Genomic DNA, 24,621 nt, shown 5'->3' with positions numbered 1-24,621 from the left:
GTGGAAAATCATAAACACGAACCATTTTCACTGGGTCTTCTGCTGGGACGATGCGCACTAGGCTTGTGTTGCCGTCAGAATGCTTAAATGGCACTGTGTCCGGTACTGTCAATGAAAATTGATCATAAGCCGCGATAGATTTGAATTTGATATAAATACTATACGACTCTTCGTGGAGCTGTAATGCACAAATTTTCTCAAAAATACCTGGAAAATTATCAGACAACCATTGGTAGACAAGGCTCGAATGGGGTCGAGAACTTCGGTATCGCTTATCAAAAATAAGCTTGTATTGCAATTCCTTCTTATAAGGCATCGCACTAGAATATGAACACAACTTAAACGAACTTCACTGTAGGAAAAGAACACCAATCAGCCGAAAAAGGCCTCAATTATCGTCGATGAACAGTTCACAACAGGTGTGGATAAAGCAAATAGTCACTTCCGGTTCTGCTGCGATCTGCACTGCTCGAAGGCTCGAGCGAAACTGAACAACATTTGTAAATCGTCTCTATCATGATACCGGTGTTTTCTTCCATATTTTAAAGGATTATTCGTCTAGTATGAGAAGTCGATTCTTCACGACGACTTTGTTGAAAAAAATATCCTAGGTGTTAACAGGATTTGAACCTAGGTTGGATAACAGTACTGGTTGTAAGTCCGCTACGTTACCTCTACACTATCATGCAACATGAAACTAAAACCCAAATATTACTAACTTCGGCTTTGGAACGAACTTTCTTCTTAATGTAAGGTTATTTTTTTACACCAAAATGTATCGTGCCGAACATAAGTCATTGACAAGGTAATGGCTACCGCTTAGGAACTAAATGCAGAGTATGAGAATTAAATCTGTTATTCTTATAGTTTGGTGTGGAGAAGAAACTACATTTTGAACCAAAGGCTTAAGAATAACTCAAGTTATTAATATAAACTATGTTAAAGATTATTGACTTATAACATCATAAAAATATACGAATAACGTTTTCAAACGAGAAAATAACATATAAATTTGAAAGTTTGGCAAACATACCTCACATAAACACAGTCAAAACTAATCACTTACTCGTAGTGATCGCGATTCAGTGATCAAAGCGCCTGACCAGTAAATTGGAGGTTGTGCGATCGGATCTACGTCGGAAACGCTTTGGATTAAAATTTCTTACTTTTGAAGGGTGTATCTTGGAAATACAGTACTGCCTCCCCGAAATCCTAACTCCTCTGTAAGTTTCGCCTAATTTTAGGGCAACTTTAAAAATTTAAATACCATTATTATAATTATTATTATATATTATTAGTGACATTTTGTGAATTTAATGGTTCACCGTGTTCTACTCAGCTCCAGCGCCCAGTGGGCATTGCGCTGAAAAAAACCCAGTGTGTGTACGTTGTCTCAGGATTGTGATTCAATCCATTTTCTTATTAGACTATTTCTTTCAATCTCATCATTAGCGTCTTCTTTAGCTTAGCCGGCATATCCATGGAACGTAAAACTTAAGAACATTTTTTTTTCTTGGGGCTCTTGTAAGTTGAGTAAGCCTACTTTCTACATGAAATTTCCCTGGAAACATTTCGTTTAACAATTAGCTAGTTGTAAGGACGTATGCAAATAATATGCTCTGCTAGTCAGGACAACTCTCTCCAATCCCGACTATTTTGCAACTTTTGCCTAATTTAGGGGCGATTTTAAAGATTTTAATACAATCTGAGCTCATCCGAATTTGGCTTGTATATTATTATTATTATTATTATTATTATTGAAAATTTTGGACATCAATATTACGTACTATTCCAATGCAAACAAGCACACAGAAGTTAATAGGAGAAAGGAAAAGAAATTGGTTAGGAACTTATCCGAGGATGAATTCCCTTATAGGAGATACTTTGGAAGGATTAGTGTCAGGAGGAAAAAGAGGGGGAAAAGGTGTCACCTCCTGGACAATATGAGATCGATACTTCAGATGCCTTAACAGAAACTAAGTAGGATTTGCGATCATAACAATACATAGCAACGCCTTTATTTGGATAAAAGTCTTTGTATTATGTATGCCTTATATTGATGTTTCAACAAAAGATACATACAAATACAAGAAAGAATAGCTCCTATTTACAAATTTTGGTTGAATTGATATATGGAAAGTGTTTGTAACAGAGAACGAATGTATTATTATTTCTAGTAATAGTGAAAGGAGACAGAAACAATTTCACAATTTCTAAGAAACAATAACATTTCAGACATATTTATGACTCATACTAGGTCCTAAGGATGACTATTATGTATTCATTAATGGTTTGGTAAATACATTATGTTCTCAAGCAGTACGATTCAAGGTTGTAGACATGTTGCGTCATACTGTTAGTATTTCCCCTTTGAACAGGCCTGTCCATGAATTGGCTCCCGGAGCCAAAGCGTGAGCGGGCACGAGCGAAGATAACAACAGGTGAGCACAGGTGCTGCTAGCTTCGCTTCTTCCACTGCATCCGATAAGTGTTGCCAACCGCACATGATGGCAAAAAAACCTATGGCCAAGCCTGGCCAGAAATTCGCACGATGATAAGCATTGAGCAGACGCAAGCGTGAAATGTGCAAATGTGCTCTCCCCCTCCCCATTTCGAAAGCAGTGACGCGAAAACACTGCAGGAAATAAAATTGGTACGTTTTTTGGTTGAGGAAGACGCATGATAGAGGTTACAGTTAGCGTTGAAGTAACTAACAAATGAACAAGAAAGAAAGAAAGAAAGAAACTAATATTAAACATGTCATCTTACAGACGTAAAAACGACTGCAAAAATCGGAAACGAATTGTTTCAGACCTTTTTAGCTTGCTTACACAATTCGTGACGTTGTATTACATTAGCACTCGGTCTGTAATTTGTCATTCGCTTCACGTTTGCTAAGTTGTAAACGCCTTTCGCTGCTAGATTGATAGGAGAACGACGGGAGGTTGAAAATAATAATAATAATAATAATAATAATAATAATAATAATAATAATAATAATAATAATAATAATAATAATAATAATAATAATAATATTATTATTATTATTATTATTATTATTATTATTATTATTATTATTATTATTATTATTATTATTATTATTATTATTATTATTATTATTATTCGGACCAAAGAGGGATGAAAATGGGGATTGGAGGAAATTCATAACTAGGAATTGCATAGTTTATACCGCTCACCTAACATTATTAGGGTTATGAAGTGTAGAAGGCTCAGGTGGGCAGGCCATGTAGCCAGAATGGAAGAAATTAGAAACGCTTTCATAATTTTAACTGAAAACCCAATTGGAAGAAGACCACTAGGAAGACCTAGGCGTAGATGGGAAGACAATATTAAGATGGATCTTGCAGAAATAAGAGTACAGAGTAGAAACTGGATCCAGTTGGCTAAGGACATAAGTTAGTGGAAATATTTTGTAAACGCGGCATTGAACCTTCGGGTTCCATAGACCATAGAGTTAGTTAGTTATTATTATCTAAAAGAAATGTTCAAATGTTGTTAAGAGACAATTACACAGAAGAACCGAGTTTCGACCAAACACTAATTTGCCGGAAGGAAATTCCAGTGCAGTCCAGCCTACTTTAAGCGTTATCCGTGCAACCCACGTTTCATGTTCAAGACATTGGGAATAATTGTTCGTATCATTCAGTTGGAACGTTTCCTTTCGAATTTACGCTATTACAGTAGACCTACGCTATTACAGTAGGCCTACGCTATTACAGTAGGCCTACAACATTGTGACTTTCAAAATCAGTCAGTAACTATCGAAGAAAGACAAGCGTGTAGCTTCAGTCGTTGAAATGATTTAACATTCTTTTTCACTTTTAACAAGCCACCGGCAAGCAACCAGCCAGGGACAATACATTTTTCCTTATTAAAAAGACACTCCTTGTTAAAAAAAAAAAAAAAAAACTAATTGCAGTCACTAACGGTCACACTTAAAAATGGAAAATCTCTTTGGCTCTCTTAATATTTTGTTTGATTCTTTGCGATCAAAGTAACTTTAAAAGTGGAGTAAGAAATACTATTCTTCCTATTGATAGTGTAATAGTGGCTTCTAATCTCCACAACCAACCCCTTGCTAAGCCTATTCGTACACACATACATGCATAAGCTAATTTTCTGGAGATATACTTAGATAATTACAAACAAGTGCTACAGTTTTTGTTTCTTATCAACAGATTATCTCTTTTCCTAAAAAGCGAAACAACATAATATAACAAACCCACACTCGGATATAACAAACCCACATCCCTCTTTAACAAAAGGAAAGAAAAAAGAAGAAAAGGAACGTACATAGTTTATCATTTGATTGCTGTTACAAGTTTGTATTGTCTATAGTTAACGGTTACCACATTGTAAAAAAAACACTTTACACTAAATGGCAATCAGTTACCATACATACTTTTTTTTTGGTAAGCTAGTGATTACCGCCAAGGTTGACAACACCTCCGCTCCTCTAAGGACAAAACCCGAAGATCCACGAAGCACGAACAATGGTATTTGCTCGTAGAATGCTCGTGAGCGTTCACGAGGAGAGCTTCCACTATCTGCTCGCCGTGGGCAGGGCTGCCTTTGAAGAAAGTCTAACTTGTAAGATCAATGGGAATTGAATATTTTTCATGTTATTGTACATCAGAAGTATCAACATCGTAAATGATAAAAATTTCCTTAATTACCTCAGCGGGAATCAAACCCAGGACCTCTAAATTTCGAGAGGAATGCTCAAGACACTACCCTAAAACTGCTCTGTTAAGTAAAAGTCAAAAGACACTTGTGTATGTAGCAAATTGCACACGTTTACGATTCAAATATTTTATTAACAATGAAACACTTATTTCGGTCATGCTAAAATACTATAGTCCAGAGAATTCAAAGTTAAATTAAAAAAGACATACGAACACCCAATGACTTGAAGGAGAAAGTGGTCTTAAAAGTAATTCGAACCCTTAACTGCAATCTGGTGCATCAGACCACTTTTTTCTGATTCACCAAAAGAATCTCCGTAACTTGTCTCTATTACACTAGGTTATACACGTTTTACAGTTATTTGCAGTAACCTTGTACGACAGGGGCACTATCACAGATAAATAGAGGACATTTAAATTTTCAAAGGCTCTCTCAATTTAGAAACGAACCCGGTACATCGACCACTGAAATATTTGATGGGTGGAGTACCTGGTTCGTACCCAAGGCAAGTAGGTTTGAGGTGAACGTCGTTCTCATGGGTATTCTCGAGACATTTTCTTTCCTCCCACTTTGTCATTCCACCAATTCGTCCATCATAATTCACTTCCTTCAATCATGTTCTCCCTCAACCTAACAGACATAATCGTCGGACATAAAACGCAAATATTTCATTTCATTTCATTCTCAAACCGTTTAGCGAAAAAAAAAACGAACCAAAAAATTTGTATTTTCTATTGCTCATTAACGTATTTTCATAAAAATATATATAGAGAAAATCTGAAGTATCGTAATTCCATTCGAGAGTGGAACAGCAGATTCATAATACCTTAACTTGAAACGAAACCGTTACGTATCTCTCGGAATTTTTCAAAATAGGTATTCTTTTCCAAAATATTCTGAAAAGGTAAAATATTTTTAGTCTCTCTTTTCAAAGTTGAACCAAATTACCGTTCCATTTTTGAAATGAACCGACTCATTCTATTTCATCCATAAACCGAATCCAAACCGGTTAAACGGGTTTTAGAACAAGGCTAATTTCTAGGTTGTAGTTCATGTTTCTATTGTCTCGTAAAATCAACTTCCATTAGTAGTGCAAATTTGAGATGAAACACCTATATTCCCCGATTATACTTTTCTACAGCACTCAAAGAATATAAGCTTTTTACACTATTAATGTGAAATTGACATTCTTATTGAAAAATGTCTGAATATTTTAAATTTTAACAGTAAATGAGAGAATGTCATTCTTTAGCCCTCTTTTGGAGCGTAAGGATAAGAGTTCATTTTCCTTATGGGAGATTTAATGTTATATTTTAAAAGTAGTTTTCTCGAATGATTAGTGGTAAGGAATTTGTGGCATATGAGTATTATTGCTACAAAATGCAATAACACTTTTGGGTAAAGCTACTCCTTTGGTGGGCAAGAGGCTTAAAATGGTGGTGAGTGGATTATTATAAAAACCCAAAATTGTATTTTGGGAACGCCAGTAAGCGTCCGTTTAATCACAAATGTCACAGAATTAATGCTCCGATGCTCCTTCCATGTATAAGTGACTAATATGGGGCTACAGCTTCCTTCTAAGAATCAAAAAATATCACATAAGTATCCTTAGCAGGGACTACCAGAATGAGGTATACTTGGATCAATTTATGTGAAATTCGGTGTTATTGTAGTAGAACGGTATGCGTATTTTAACATAGCCCTGATACTATGTTATTTTGGTAACATACCATCTTAGAGGAGCAGAGAGGCGAAACATACGATGGTGAATCTTTATATGAATTCCAATTTTTTCTTGGAAATTCCAGGGAGCCTTAGATTAATCATAAATTTCACAGAATTAATATTGCGATGCTTCCTGCATATATCAATGACTGCTATCGGACTACAGATCCCATTAAAATTTCACTTAAAAATTCAGCATAAATCGTCGCATGAGAACCAGTGGAACGTAACTCCATTTTCGTAGGTTTACAGGCGAAAAGACAAAATTATTATTTTCTTAGAAAGATTTTTAATAATATGGTAATTGAGCTACATTACACCAGATATCGACAAGGATAACAGATGGCGTTACATTTCATTTCCATCAAATGGGGTTTTCAAAATTGTCTAAACATGAAGAAAACGAAAACCGCATTTTTGGAGTTAAGTTCCTCTGGTTCTCATGCGACGAAATATCCTTAGGAGTTGAATACGGAAAGAAACATTTTTTGGTCTATTATTGTGAAAATTAGCGTTCTTGTAGTAAAAAAAAAAAAAAGGTATCCGTTTTTGAAATCTTAATTGCTGTTTTGACAAAGCAGCTCCTTAGGGGGCTTAGGGGACGAAGAATATGATGGCGAATTTTATTAAAAACTCCAAATTTTATTTTGGAAATGAGATTAAGCGTCAGATTAGTTACAAATGCCACAAAATTATTACTCCGATGCTCCTTGGTTGTGCCAGTGACCAATAGAAGGTTATACAGCCTGTTTTAATGAAATCACATGAACAATTTGCCACAAATATCATTAGCAGGGATATACCGGAAGAAGCTGTTTTTTGGATCACTTAATGTGAAATCGTACTAAGGACTTATGAGTTTTTAGATTTGGAATGCTATTTTGGTAACGCGCAGCCTTAGTGGGACACAAGGGGCGTGACTTTCTTATAAAAATCCCAAATTTTATTCTAGCGATGAAATAAGACTCGTATTAATTACCTATGTCACCGAATTAATAATCTGATGCTCACTGCATGTGCCATGACTGATATGGGGTTGCGCTCCCCCCTTCGAAAAGTCACATCAAAATGGACGATAAAAACATCTATATACGAGAGGAAAGTAGATGTCTTATGTATATTATCATTATTGCAGACAAATTTTGTGATTTTCTTTAAAAGTCTCAAATGTACTGTAAATGATTATCTTCTATCAGTGTAACAGTTATGTATGTATATAGCTTTGTTGTTAGAGTGTGACTAAAATATAATCTAAGAATTTGCATTTGTTGAAAATCAATTGAGACACTTTTTATAGCACAAAATCACGCACACAAGTCACCAACGTATTTTTGCACACTTAAGGAAAATCAGCTCGAAATAGAACATAAAATGACAACGGAAAATGTCGCAGGAACCAGAAACACATACAAAAAAATTCTTAATGAAAAGTAACATTTTAAAACTTGCAATTGTAGTAAGTTAGCTTTACATTTCGATATTGTTCTCTTTATTCGTAAAATGAGCGTACCTTTTCCATATTTCTTCTAGAATGACAGTATGATCGCACTTTCCAGACAATAACCTACTCGTATGTACTGCACACGTAAATACATCAAGAAACCGTATACTATGGAGACACGGTTTAATAGGAACAAGTGCCTCATGAAGAAAAAGAAACATTTCTTGAAAATTATTCCTTCTTGAAAACAACACTTCGTGGCTCTATCATCATTAATTGTTTGAAAATATCATTGATCTAAGTATAAGACAAATAAAATCAAATTACTTTTATTCAGCATGCTCTCCTGAACGAGCAAGACATAAAGTAATGAGATTTACTATAACCATTCTGAACACCTCTAACGTATCTGGAGTGATTATCTATACACTTTGGACAGTTCTCTGTTTCAAGTCATCTGGTTGATATGTTGAATAATGTGGTGTAGGCAACTGCCCATATTAGGCCTGGCACACACAAGGAGTATCGGTGCATTAATTCTGTAACATTGGTGATTAATATGACGCTCACTCTCATTTCCAAATTTAAATTTGGAGTATTCATGAAGATTTACTACCATATTCTGCGCCCCCTAAGGTGCTGCCTTACCAAAATATCAATCCAGATTTCAAAAATGTATACCTTTTTTACTACAAGAACGCAAATTTTCACATTAATGGAACAAAAAATTTCTTCCCGTGTGTCCCTGCTAAGGATTTTTATGCCGAATTTTTATGTGAAATTTGGATGGGAGCTTTAGCCCATTTCAGTCACTGACACATGAAGAAAATTCTAAAAATTCAGACATTTTTTTCAATAAGAATGTCAAATTTCACATTAATATTGTGAAAACTTTATGTTCTTCCAGTGTTGTAGAAAAATGTACGAATCATGGAACAGGCTGTGTATATATATATATATATATATATATATATATATATATATATATGGATGGAAATATTGGTTTTATCTCCAAATTTGCACTACATAAAGGCACTTGATTTCACGAGACAATAGAAACATCAAATACAACCTAGCCACTAGCCGTTTTCTTAAACGCTTATCCGGTTTGGATTCGGTTTATGGTTGAAACAGAATGTGTCGGTTTATTTCAGAAACCGAAGAGTAATTTGGTTCAATTTTTTTGAAAATAGAAAATTTTTTTGAATATTGCCTTTTCCAGAATATTTTGGAAAAGTTCCGAAAAATATGTAACGGCTTCGTTTCAAGTTAAGGTATAATGAATCAGCTGTTTCACTTTTGAATGGAATTATGATAATCCAGATTTTTCTCTTTATTTTTTAACGTTAATGAGCAATGTAAAATACAACTTTTCGGTTCCGCTTGGTTTCGGTTAACCGTTTGTAATTGCGTTTATTGTCCCACGTTTATGCCTTCTAGGTTGAGGGAGACCTTGATTAAAGGAAATGAATTATTATGGACGAATAAGTGGAATGACAAAGTGGAAGGAAAACGAAGTGTCCCGAGAAAACCCACGACGACGGTATTGCTCACCTGAAGCTTACTTGTTTTGGGAACGAACCAGGTACCCCAACTATCAGATACCTCAGTAGACTGGGTACTGGGTTTGTTTCCCTGTCGTTCAGGGTTACTGGAAATAACTGTAAAACGTGTATAACGGAGTATAATAGAGGCAAGTTACGGAGATACCTTCGGTGAATCAGAAAACGTGGTCTGAGGAACCAGATTCCAGTTAAGGTTTCAAATTACCCTTAAGACCACTTTATCGTTCATGTCTGTGTGTGGTTGTATGTATCTTTAAATTTAAATTTGAATTCTCTGGGCTATAGTATTTTAGCATGACCGAAATAAGTGTTTCATCGTTAATAAAATATTTGAATCGTAAACGTATGCAATTTGCTACATACATAAGTGCCTTTTGTCTCTTACTTAATAGAGCAGTCTTAGGGTAATGGCTTGAGCATTCGTCTCGAAAATTTAGAGGTCCTGGGTTGGAATCGCGCTGAGGTAATTAAGGAAATTTTTATCGTTTATGATGTTGATGCTTCCGATGTATAATAACATGAAAAATATTCAATTCCTATCGGTCTTACAAGTTAGACTTTCTTCAAAGTGGAAATACTAACAGCGTGATGTTACATGTTTACAACCATGATTCGTACTGTCTGAGAACATAATGTGTTTATCAAACAATTCATGAATACATAAGTCATCCTTAGGGTCTAGTATGTCATAAATATGTCTGAAATGTTATTGTCAGTAATAATAATAATAATAATAATAATAATAATAATAATAATAATAATAATAATAATAATAATAATAATAATAATAATAATAATAATAATAATAATAATAATAATAATGGTGTTAAATATTTTAAAGTTGCCCTAAATTTAGGCAAAACTTACAAGAAGTCAAGATTTTGTTGAGGGGGTCGGTATCTCCAAGATTCAGTTCTGCAAGCACCCTAATTTCAAACAAAAAATTTCTACTAAAGTTTCATATCAAAAGTATTCTACTGTACGTTTTAAGGAAAATAACTGAGATCAAAATAACTGAATATCACTGAACAGTAACATATAATAAAAGAACTTTTAGGATATGCAAAGTTTATTGTAAAAGCTTTGCTACAAAAATACCTACACAGACCATAATTCGATGAGCTCCGAAATACGAAGTAACAAAATAGAGTATAAGATTCTGTCTACAGAGCAATTGATACTTCAAGAATGGACATATACTATTTCGAGAATCGAGATAATATAACATTGTTTAAGTACAATAGTTTCCGATAGTTTATAATAGTTTTCTTCTAGTCTCGGTTCTCACCTCCAAAACGAGACGATAATTCGAGTTACCCTTTTCCAGAATCGAATGTAAAATGTTAATTCTCATCCCGATTTTCTTTGTTTTGTTTTAGGAATGAGATGAGAAATTCCTCTTCTCTCTGGCAACTTCGGTTATAATGGTATGACCTGAGCGATAATAAGCTTCCACTTTTAATCTTGTACGAGATTATTATTATTATTATTATTATTATTATTATTATTATTATTATTATTATTATTATTATTAATAATAATAATAATAATAATAATAATAATAATAATAATAATAATAATAATAATTTGTTGTTATTACTATTATTGATCCTGAAGACTTGATAGTTTAAACATTGAAACATCCGAGGATTCAAATATCTGAAGATAATAAATATTGTCATCGCGGATCAATCGCCACTAAAAATCCTAAATGAAAAACAAATGTTTTCCGACGTGCATCTGATCTGAGAACTTCTAGATTAGTGGCCACTCAGTTTGACCACTGAACCGCAATCACTACGAGGTAACTGATTCGTTTTGACTGTGTTTATGTGAGGTATGTTTTCCTACGCTTTCTAAGTTATATGTTATTTTTTCGTTTGAAAACGTTATTCGTATATTTTTATGATGTTATAAGTCAATAATCTTTAACATAGTTTATATTAATAACTTGAGTTATTCTTAAGCCTTTGGTTCAAAATGTAGTTTCTTCTCCACACCAAACTATAAGAATAACAGATTTAATTCTCATATTCTGCATTTAGTTCCTAAGTGGTAGTCATTACCATGTCAAGGACTTATGTTCGGCACGATACATTTTGGTGTAAATAACCTTACATTAAGAAGAAAGTTCGTTTCAAAGCCGAAGTTAGTAATATTTGGGTTTTAGTTTCATGTTGCATGATAGTGTAGAGGTAACGTGAGCTGACTTACAACCAGTACTGTTATCCAACCTAGATTCAAATCCTGTTCACACCTAGGATATTTTTTCAACAAAGCGATCGTGAAGAATCGACTTCTCATACTAGATGAGTAATCCTTTAAAATATGGTAAGAGCATACCTGTATCATGATAGAGAAGATTTACGAATGTTGTTTGGCAAAGACTAAAGAAATTACCAGACATTCGAAACTCTTTATTAATCTGCAGCACCTTTCGTGTTACCGTTCTTAGAAACAAATCCCACATAATTTATTGAGCAAAGTTTGGCTTGGGCAATTGGTGGAGTGGTGGTTATCGTGCAAGACTTCGGTGTGGAAAATCTCAGTTCCATTCCCCGCCACGTAATATCGTTTCTTCGCATAAAATAATAGCTGCTACTGTGAGGATTACAACGTTATATCAACAATAGATGAAATCGACACTGAATGTTCTGAAGAGGTAATCTACGGAGATGTCTAGAAAATGGTCCCCCTTTTTGATTATCTCAATACAAAATTTTGTTTCTATAAGTTTGACACAAAATTTGTTTCCATCCCATAATTCAATGTGTTTTATTAACATTTGAAATTTGAAACTTGCAACGTCTTTTAAACCTATAAGGAACATCCAATTTTCCTTTTGAACATTTGTAACTTTTTATTATCATAGAGTTTGACTTTTAATACAGGGGTTTTCTGATGGAAATTCAGTAGTGAAGTAACACTTATTCATTTTCTCTTTCTTTCTTCTTTATTTCCTTTCGTTTTCTCTTTGTTTCTTTCTTTTGTTCAGTTTCCATTATTAGTCTCGAATGGGAGGTATAACCTACGCTACCTATTGGGTTTATTAGAATGTATTTCAGATCACTACGTCCATTGAACACTACCGAATTTGCAACCGAACCACGCGGAAACAAAGCATGTGTTGAACATTTGGCATTATCCTAGATGTACCTTGGAAATCTACAGTTCTACTGGTATTTTAGTTTTTAATTTGACCACCAAGCTTCGTATTCATTTTGAAAATGACTTAAACTTAATGATTGTTTCAAGCATCCTCTATATGTTCGGATTGTTATTATTATTGCATCGTTTCTTGGATCTATTCCTGTGTGATATGTCGATATATCGATATCGTTGATATCGATATTGACATATATCAACATGTGATATAGCAAACATATCAACATTGATATATCAACATCCTAAATTTTTGATATCGATATTCGTGGAGCGATTTATAGGGGGCCTAAGACTTGCGGTAGATGAAGAAATAAAACCTAATTTTTGCAATAATGTCTTCTAATGACAATTTCTTTATGACCAGAAATTGCAATGTTAATAAACCCACTAAAAAATTTGCAATATTATATACTGTAACTTCGTAGCCACCAGAAATTTTGTTTCCGAAAAAAGAGAAATAAGTAAAGCACCTGTCAAAAGCAAGTGCTTCGAACTTTCACCTAGAATGTATGTTAAGAAATCGTTTTTTCCTTTCTCTCGAATATTTCCTTCCCTTTGGTCCTTTGGGACCGCTCATTAACAAAAACAGTTGAGTTGAGTTGATTTTGGGTTTAACGTCTCTTTCAGCAGCGAGGCTATATGAGACATAGACATACTGATTAACGTGGAATCCGAACCACATGAGCTCTCGCCGGGATCATTGATAGAAAGAGCACGCATAACGGCTATATGCACAAACGCTCTTAGGCAAAACCAGAAATTTTCAAAAGGAAACGAATTATTATTATTATTATTCCATTTGCGTTTACAAGTAGGGTCCCATCCCTTTATCTTGAATAGGTGCTCACAAACCTGCTACGCCACGGGCGTCTCTTATTTTGTGTTTGTCTCTCTTTCCGTTTCTTGTGGATGTTTGTTTTCGTGCTGTTAGACTTTTATATTAAGCCTTTTCATTATATAACATTTTTAATTCTTTTTTAGGTTTTTCTTTTTTCTTTTCTCTTCTTTTTTCCTTTCCTTTTCTTTTTTTCTTTTTCTTTTTTTGGGAAAAAGGAGATAAACTGCTTTAGTCTGATATATATTTCTACCATTCGTCTTGTTTGAGCTGCTTAAGTAAGGTCATTTTGTAACTTTTTATGTCATCCATTGTCGTCACGATAATAAAATGGCCAATCTTTCAAATTATTTTATTCTCTTATTTGCAGTTTGCCACATTGTTATATTTGTAACAAAATTGAGGTTTGGTCCAACGCCTTTCTAATTCTCAGCCACCGCAACAACCCTGTTTGGGGTTATCTACTATTGCAGGAAAGGGAGAATTGCAGGTTGTAATGCACTTTCGGAGTCCTGCATACAAGTTGAAAATGCACCCATACGGAATTCGTGCTGAACAAGAATTAAAGGAAACTGATAATGAAGCACGAGTGAGGTACTGCCGTTAGTTCAATTGCTTAATTTGGTCTAATGGTGTAGATATATTGGATAAGGTCTTTTACACCGACGGGGCGTAATTTCATTGGAATGGTTATTACATAAATAACTAAAACTCTCGTTATTGGTCCACTAAGAACTTCCATGCGTCACATAATGTTCCGCTTCATCGGCGTATGGTGTGTATGCGACGACGTATTTTATGTCCTCTCTCTTCCAATAAAACTGTGGAGTATATTGTCTATCGAGATTCAATTATGCAATTTATTTCCTTATTAAAACACGATGAGCGAGACTGCTGACCAAGGCTGGGCCACATGTCATATCTCTAATGAAACTTTATAAATGTTACAAGAGTTCTTTGGTGATCACATAGTTCTAAAAAAAAAATGTGGGTGGCTCGTTTTGTAGACTTAGCATCGCCTGGCTTATTTCGGTGGAGTTTCTTCAAGGTAAAGGTCACGAACACCCCCCCCCTCAGAACGATAGAATAATTGAAGAGAAACACTGAAACAGAAGTGGAAGCAATTACGAGGGGTACCCTTCGGGAAGTTTCACAGAACATGGTAAAACGCGTAAAAAGTGTGTCTAAAAAAAATGTAAGAGCCACTTTGAACTCTTACTGTAAAGCACCTTCTTCCTTTCTTCAAGCCAGTACAGGTTGTCAGATGCAGGTGAGTAATTAATTTTTATGATTTTTTTTATATTTTACAAAAAAAAAAACTATTCATTATTTTAATAATAAATTACATTACCCAACATGTGCAAGGATGAGTTATACCTGTGATATAGTTTTGCTGGAACATTCTTGTCAAAATGCGATATTTCATATATAAATATGTGTTTTTCCCTGAATACGTAAAAAAAAAAAAACTTCTACAATTATCAACGCTGCAATAAACATGCAGCTTTTGTCCCATGCGATAAATATTGATTCATAGTAAACATTTACATTAAGAATTACCGCGATTAATTCTTTTTTCTGTTTCTCGTAATTGATTATAAGTAATTTGAAATATTTTAGATTACACTTCTGGTCATTTAAACAATTACTAAAATTGAAATTCAAGATTTATTTCATTGCTTTTGTTCTCAAAATATGTCCATAAACAAGAGTAAATTTTTGTCAGACTTATCATGTGTCTGTCATTTTCACTTCAAAAATCTAGACTGCGCGGGATAAACAGTATAAATGCAGAAACACAGGTTTTCATTAGGCGATTTTTTATTTTATCAAGCTTAAGTATGAATCACTTATACTAACAGTACTAAGACACGATTATTCAACTGACGTCTAGAATTGAAACGAAATCTTTTAGTTTTACGTCCCACGGTTATGCCGGTTAGGCTAAAGGAGACGGTGATGATGAGAAATGAATGAAAATGGTGGAATGAAGAAAGTGGGAGGATACGGGAGAACCCCGAGAATACCACGCACACGGTGTTTGTCCACCACAAAGTTCACTTGGCGAGGGCTGGGATCGAACCCAGAACCCCAAGCATCAGAGGTGAACGCTCTATCACTGAACCACCGCGGCCCACTAACGTTTAGAATTGAATTATACGAAGTTAACCGAAGGTGGAGCATGATACATAAATCTAAAATTTTGATTTATCTCATTTTGGCCAATTTCTGACCTATACTGTTTCTCCCATTCAGTGTAGAAACATACTAGATCAAAGTTTGTGTTGCATTCCTCTAGGGACACTCTGAAGTTTCATGGCTCACGCAACAATATATAAATGTATGTGTACTCAACAAGTATCACCATATCATCATATTACATGTACTGTTAAACAACCCTCAGCAATGTTATGTTAGGTAATACAAAGTCGAATATTATCTATCATTTTATGTAGTATTAGCTGAAATATCCATTCTTTGCATCGAAGCTGTATTGGGAAGTCAACGCCTGAGGGAGTATCGCCCTTCATCACAGCGAACGCATAGACTATGGATTTGACACTAATATCGGTCATTTTCTAATATTTTTACATATCTCGGTCACCATCCCCACTTCCCCGTGCAGGTGAACCCCGACCCACATACAATGGTAGCTGAATTTGAAAGTTATCGCTAATGGATGTGTCACCATTGATCTCAGCGACCGCGAAAACTATGAATTCGACACTAATATCGGTCATTTTCTACTACTTTTACATGTCCCGCTGAATGACCTCTTTTCAGACCCTCTGGTTCGAAATTTAAAAAAAAACGCTTCGTCTTGATCGGAGGCCTGAAGGAAGGTACCCGTGACCCAAATTTGGTAACTCTTGGTCCACTCGTCTGGTCCCCAGGCCGCACACAAACAGAGACTCACAGGAAAACCAACTCTCTCTTTTATTTTTATTGGATTAGTACCAAATTAGGATCGCAGCAATTTTAGTTTCGAATAGCTTCTCCGGTCCGGTCAAGAAGTTAATGAAAGTTTTAAAAATGACAGAAGAATGGATGAATTACTAATAGTTACAAAATTCCGAATTATGTTGCAACTCCCAAATAACATAACGAACTCACTCAAACATTACGAAGCACAGTAATGTGAATTAAATATTATTTTATCAGAGAAAAAAGAACAATTATATATTGTAACGAGTCGTTCAATGACGGTCTGTTACAAGAATAAACTGAAACTATCCTGCTTATTTTTTTAAAAAAATCCTTCCTGTTTTTTCTCTCGTAGTCTTAATTGTTTTGTCAACAACGTAATTTCTTAGTCACTTGGCAAGGCCAAAGAAAACAAATTAAATGACATTTTTTTATTCTTTAGAGGCGTTTGCAATAGAAAGATTAAACGGTTATTAATTTTGTTTTGAACATGTTATGTAAAGCGTGGAAACTGTTCCTTGTATGGTTATAACCCAAAAATGTACATTTTATTATTTAATTATACAGTGCATTATAACTATTTTTATTACTGAAGATATGCTTTATCTGAAAAGAACCTTACAATAACAGTGTGACATTTTGTGACAGGTATAATTCCATAATCAATACCAAAGTAATCATCGCAAGTCGTTTAAAAATAATGAAAATGTCTTCCTTCATATAAGATGTATAGATTGTTCAGATAGAAGTGACATATCGTGCTTATTGTAGCAACTAATCATACAGTATGAACGCTGATGACTCTACTTTAAGTATTTATAACATTGAAACATCATATGTTATTACTAAGTAATATATATTGGACGTGAATTCCGATTAAAGTAAGAGTTGAATGTAAGAGTAGTTCTACAGACAACTCCTTCAATGTTAGTTCCGCAGATGATGTTTTCTCAGTTCAAAAGCCTAATACATGTTGAATATGGCAGATGAGAATAACAAACGCGACTTATTATTCTCAATATCTCCTTGTTTCCACGTGGCTCGAATCATAGGACTTCTGCCTTATATTATTATTGCTAAATGCCACACCAGGAGTTTGATAAAATCTACTTTATGGCTCTTAGTTTCTATTCTTCTGTACATCATAACTTGTGCAATCAACATTTTACTGGTGTTCGCCTGTGTATATTTATATCTTGGGATATATCCATTAGCTGGACAGTCAATTAGCTTTTCTATGGGTGTATCTATCATGCAAATGGTTGTTGGAATAATTACTGGGAATCTACAATATTTCTTATCATTGAAAGAGAAATCAAACTTTATTCATATCCTGAAGACAATTAACACGTTTGATTCCAATTGGACACATTCTAAGCAACATATAAATTGTGCTGTTTTCTGGAGAGGACTTTTTCTACTTATTGCAGCAATTACACTCAAATCTGTAATAGTAGGGTTTGATTCTTCAACGTTCATATCTAGTGAAAATTGGTACTTTGTTCTAGCGAATATAATTGATTACTATGAGACGATTGTTCTGATTCTGTTTGCTACTCTTAATTACTCAATACGACTGAGATTTAAAGAATTAAAATATCACCTCTCGAAGTACTTGATCGATGATAATGACGATGATCAAAATGTGAAATCGACAGCATCATCAATAATTTTCATACCGAAGTGTAGAATAGGTCAGAATTCATTCGTGATACATGACTGGGATCTTGTTTACAAAATGAAAGAAATTCGTAAGTCCTATGACATCCTAGTTGACGTAGTCTATGCTCTCAATTCTGGATTTGGAATACGTGTATTAGTTACTGGGATTCATTTACTATGGGATATTGTTTCATCTATTTTCGACATTTGCTCCATGGAGGACATGATTGAAGTTCTAGGAATTGCAGCTAAGTTTTTCAATGTTATTCATGGTATTGCAGGATTCTTTATTCTGACTGTTCCTTGCGTCTCAACAGTAAATGAGGTAGGTAAATTTGAAAAACATTAGAATAATAATGAATAGTTGTAATATACTATAAGAACGCATTTCCTAAAGGGAAAAGATTTGATTATGTATTACCGTCGTTTTGTAGGATAGTCGTAAGTGATCATTGCAGATATAACAGGAATTATCGAAATATCGAGTAAATCAATATTTTAGTTTTGTGTTGATGTTAGTGCAGTGCCTCACCTCTCTCGTAAACCACCAGGTTTCCCTTCTTCTAGTATTCTCATAGTCTCAGCTGGAAAATCAGAAGATTCCAAGACGAAAAGACCGTAAGTGTATCTTCCATGAACAACTGATGTATGAATAAGTAAGTGACAATCAAACTACAATAAACTCAACATTACGATACTCACTTCTATCCCATTCAATTAGGGAAAGTAGAACTAGTCTTTCTTCAATACATTTCAGTCTCACACAAGGAACGTTTAACTTACTTTAAGAAATAGTTTGTGAGAATGTAAGAGTGACAATGAGATGTTGATAACAACCATAGCGCATACAGAAGTTTGTATACATATTCATTTTACACGTGATCGGTGTCTTGATTTTCTTTCATAAATATAAAGTACTTGGAATAGCAGTGCATATTTTTGTTCTCCTAATATGTTTCTACGACTCACAAAAGAGAAACTACTATATTCATAGTAATTTCAGTATCAAATTGAGTAGCTGAACTCATGGAAATTTACAATAACTCAAACCAGACAAATCACTGTAAATATTCAAATTTATGAAAGATGTTTTCACGGAAGAATTGTTTTAGGCCTCAAGCTTTTTTACTTAACACAAAAAAAATGGAATTTCTGTCCTCCTCTATATAAATATAAAATAAAAATAATTTATCTGCTGACTAATTGATTAACTTCCATAGGTTATATAACTTACCAACGATAAACTGTGTAATAACTTGTAGTTTTCTTTGCACTAACTCTTTTATTTCTTGTAAGCTTTTATCATAGTTTAAGCGAGCCCGAAATTTATTTTTGCAGCTTGGTCTACAGAATTATTGTTACGCCATTGATTATGAATATCACGTAGGTCCACTATGATAAACTGCATATAAACGTCTTTTTTTAAATTTGTTTCATGTGTAGCAATTTGAAAAACAAATACATTTTTGAATCTCAATTTATAATTTTTATAAGATTTTCATCACCATTATTATTTATTGATTTTTAGATCTTTGCTCGTCTTAATTTTAATAATAATAATGATTTTTATATGTCACAAATAAATGAAAAGTAAAATTGAAAAATTTAATTATTATCTCCTTTTTTAAATGATGTAATTCTTTTATCATTCTACATAATTCCTGAGATGGTAGCTAGTTTTAAATTTGTCCATGTAGGACAGCGCATTTTATCCAGTACTGAAACAAAAATTGCCTTCAAGAGACGAGGAACTTACCGTACGCACCCCTAGAAGTGAACCTTTATTTTTATACTAAAAGCACAAGAACTTAATTTTACTCGATTTCTAACTCATATTGTAAGTATATAAGGACTTTGCATTCAGTTGGTTTTACTTTTCTTTTCTTTTTAAGTTGAAAATCGAACATTACGCCACTTTTCTTTGCCAGTTCAATGGAAAGCAAGAGAACGTAACATAAGTTTATATCAGTACAAACGATATGAAACAAATATGTAGATGAGTTATTTGAGAATACCTCGTCACAACTTCGGGGAAACCGGGGTATTCGCGAACACTGGGGTAATGCCGAACACCCAAGGAAGCAGTTTCTTAGAAAACAGACGATTTTGCTGCACGCTAGGGAAAAGACCTAGAAAAGTGTAGCATAAACTTAGTGACAGTCAGTTGAGTGAATTGCCAGAAAGAACACGTTTTGTTGTTTTTATCGATTCAATGACAAAGTTGATTCAACAATTTGGGCAAAATAAATTGGCTCTTATGTATATTGTATGCAGTATGCAGTAGTTTCAACTATAACAATAAAACGGCGTCTTACGGGGAAATGCCAGACAGAATGTTTGTCATTACTCCGGATTGTTCAGGATCGCCCCATGGTGTAAAATAAATTATCAAAAATGTTTAAATAGTTATTTTTATAGAAAAGTAAGAAATAAGTTAATGAAATTGGTTTGGGAAATAGATCATGTCTTGGTAATAAGCGCCATTAGTTTTATGAATTAGAATAGTTTGCAATATTTATTATTTGATAATGTAATAGTTATGTTTGTAATTATAATTCTTATTAAAGATTTAAATACTAAATTACGGTACATTTTTAATGTATTTTAATACATTTCGCTTCTTTCGTAAAGGAAAATTTAAAGTAAACAGTATGTTCTTTATTATCCGGACCACTGGGGCAATCCCGAACATAGGTACATTTTTAAAACATCTCACTCATTTGTTGAAAAATGCAACTTTTGACTTTCCTCTGCACTTTAGTAAACAGGAAAAACTACAAGTTTTTTATAAACAAGAAATCTTAATTCTATCTGCAAAAAACAAGAGTTATTTATAGTCAAAGCTTAAGTGTTCGTGAATACCTCGGTCTCCCCTTGAAGAACCGAAAGGAAGAAGACAGTTTCCGTTTCTCCGTAGCGATCTAATTTCCAAAAGCCCGGTGAGATCTTACATTTCGAAATCATATTAAAGCATTTTTCCTTATGTGATGAAATATCGAAGTGCATGTGGTTTCTTCGTAATGAATGATTTTGTCAGTTTCCAGTAATATGGTGTCTTAGTGAGCACCGAAGGTGCAGGGGGAAAAAACGCATAGTTTTCGAGAAGATCTTTATCACAATTACATAACAAACCTCATGAAGGAAAACAGTGATACGAAGTCTTTTGTCGCAATAATAGGCTACTTTAAATTATGATCATATGTGCATCACATTTTGGACATTTTGCACCACATGAGATACCGCTTAAATAAAACACGTTGTATATATATATATATATATATATATACACTGCTGTTTAAATCTTAAGAGCAAGAAAAAGGTTCGCACGCTGCTATTCCCAAGTGGCATAGATTAGTGGAACTTGAACCACACTGAGCGATGAAACTTGAAGCATGGAGTATGAGTTCTTGGCACTACCAGCGGTGTCCCAGATGTATAGGGGCTCACAGAATCAACGTTAGTCGTCAGCAAAAAAAAAAAAAAAAAAAAAAAAAAACACCCCTATTCTATCGACATGCCTCTTTCGAGAGTGGGATTCGGAGTGGGCGTTTCTAGTTTAGTTATTATTGCATGTACGCATGTTGGCATGTTAATATGTCTTTAAAATGTTTTAAATTGAAACAACAAGGAACTTTGCTTGGGTGGATAAAAACTACATCTTCAAATTAAAGCGAAACTGCTGGTAAATCATCGTTTAATAGGAAGACGCAATTGTCAGAAGATAAAGGCGAAGTCCAGGAACAAATTTGCCATTCAAAAAAAAAAAAGTACCCTTGTACACTTAAACATTGTGATATTTCTTTGAGAACTGCATAACTCACTTACACGTGTTTCCATGCATGAAGTTCCTTTAAATATGTACATAAAAGTTTTTATTGCGTACCATGTTGATTTTTTAATGTCTCATCCCTCCCAGCCTGCACTCATATTACCAAAATCCTGGCGCCGCCTATGGGTGAGACAGGGTGGAAGGACATGTGGGACTACTACACGTCCATCGATGATGGCAGCCCAGATCTTAAGTGTGAACCATGTTAGTTGCCACGAGGTACAAATGCATCGAGCTAATCTTCAACCCGTACATGGCTGTTATGGTGTTAAATACACCTTTACAAATAAGAGATGCCATCAAGTGGTTCAACTATTTTTCTGATCACTGAAGGTTGTCACTGTAGATCGATTTGTCATCAGAAGTGAATCCGACGGAACAACCTACCAGGTTATTGTTTAAAATGAGAACATCACACCTCGAAGAGGTGATTCTTGTTACTAGTGTCAACTCATGTCCACCCATGAGTCTAGTTTGCTCGTCTTGTACAGTCACCATATAGAAGTGATCTAGTACATGCCTAATTCGTTAGCAATTGCATAAGGCTACTTTCTAAGGCTACGTTTGTACGGAATTTCTGGAAAACCTTATTACATGGTGCTGGTCGCTAAGTGCGGGATCAAATTTTCTTTCTTTTATCACAGGTACGTTCTTTCACGAACTAACGGCCTATGGTACGTTCATTTACAGCTTCTGAGCCGAACGTATTATTGATAATTTAACGGCTAGATGTTCAGAATATCCCAGTTTCAAATCGTAGACTAAAATCACTCCAAATTGTGTGTGTGTGTGTGTGTGTGCGTGCGTGTGTGTGTGTGGTGGACTTTTACACAATCCAGTTCAATATCACATTTCTTTCTAACTGCTTGATCACCTCAACTGTTTTTAAAATATATTCATAGTTTGTAGCGTCGTATGTATGACTTTAGTCCATTTATTGGTTCCGTTACAGGAAGTGCTTTCCCGTCACACAGTATATAGGACATTTCAACTGCATTAACCCAATCAGTTTTCATACTACATACTCAACACTAAAAGTAATTTTCCTACAAGAAACACACAACAAAGTAATGTCTTTTTTACCATTATAGAGATATATTTAGACTTCCATTACTGATAACTTGAAATAAGTAATTTTCCAAATTACAAATTAAAATCCGCGACCCAAATAAAATTTATTTCTGTATTTATTTTGTATTTTTGCACAGTGTACAGAAGCTGTATTTTATGTTTACAAGTGAAACGTTACTAATGTAAAGCCATGCCAAGTGCTATTGAAACTAGCATATTTGCCAAAATCCACTTCTTTTTCACTGCCCTCGCTTGCCAAAATCCACTTCTTTTTAACTGTACCCATCATCGTTGACGCGCCTGCTCCCTTCGGAAATACCCCGCATTGCTGCGCGTGCCCACCAGCTTCGCCCTACCCTGACTCTGTTAGATAGCATTCGTGCTTTTAATTAGCCATCTAGCACAGGTTGGTTTGTGCTTTTGCACTGTAGTTCTTATGTCGTACATCCAGAAACCGTATTTATAGGCAAATCGAAAAAGAATTGTAATCTTTCAACAATTATCTCTGGTGCCCCCCCTTGAATTTTATCTATGCCAAGTGTGATCTTTCATCTCGCCCAGCGGAAATCTTTTAGGGGACAATAAGAAGTAAATAAGTGAAAGAATTGTAATTTTTCAACAATTATTTCTAGTGATGCGCCAAACCTACACCTGCTTCTGTGTGTGTGTGAGAGAGAAACCAACTGCGAATATGCGACATTCCCCGAATTAAAACTGTACGAATAGGGAAAGAAACATATCATGGTGTAATGCTTCATTACTCGCTAGCGCTAGAAAAATGCATTCCAGCATGTTTTGTTTATTTCATGTATGTTATTTTAATAAATATATCTATTTATTCAATACAATTCCTTTCCATTCGAATAAAACTTAATCTTTTGAGTTTCATAGATGGCGATAATTAACTATCTGCAACGTCTTTTCTAATTTTATCTGTTGTATATCGTGGGTGAAAAGGATTCATTTGGAACTACTAAAAACAAAAGGTAAATTATATAAATTGCAAATAAATTGTACTGAAAAATCTTCCTAAACATTCAAAAGTATTTTGAAGAATTCACGGTGATGTCCCAGTTTAGGTAAACATAGACTCGTAAAATATACGTAAGAAATGTTTTGTTATTTTCGATGGTAACTCTTTACTTTGGGCAAGGCAGTGATATCCTGTCAGTACATAGTATTGCAGAACGAGCGTTTGCGAGTGGAGGCGAGTTAGAGCCCCGCAGGGCACGTTGTTTTCTGTCATTCTTTCTTGGGAACCATAACTACAATTGCGGTTACCGGTTCAGATGACTTGGTTATTGTCACTGCCTTGCCTAAAGTAAAGATTTGCCTTTTCGATAACCAATGGATCTCTAAACTTATTAGGACGATCTTGTCTCTCACATATATAATGAATTAGAAATATCATATGAGAGGTTTGCTCTTTCGTATCATACTCCATAAGGAATCCATGAAGAATTGAAGTACTGTGTGAAAACGGTGCAGAAAGTGACCATAAAATTATCGCAAAGGTGTATCACACTTAATTCACATGCTTTTATGTCATATGAAGTGTTTTAAAACTATTCTCGTCTATTCATATACCCACCGTGGCTAACATTTCTGCTTCCTACAGGTGCACCCTGCTGTTCTCCTGCTCTGATCAGGTTAGGTAGAATTCTAATTCTTGTGTAAACACAAGCACAAGTTGATT

This window comes from Thermobia domestica, chromosome 5, assembly GCF_964235325.1.
Source record: "Thermobia domestica chromosome 5, izTheDome1.hap1.1, whole genome shotgun sequence".
NCBI classification, from domain to species: Eukaryota; Metazoa; Arthropoda; class Insecta; order Zygentoma; family Lepismatidae; genus Thermobia; species Thermobia domestica.
Note: the sequence above shows the minus strand (reverse complement) of the source record.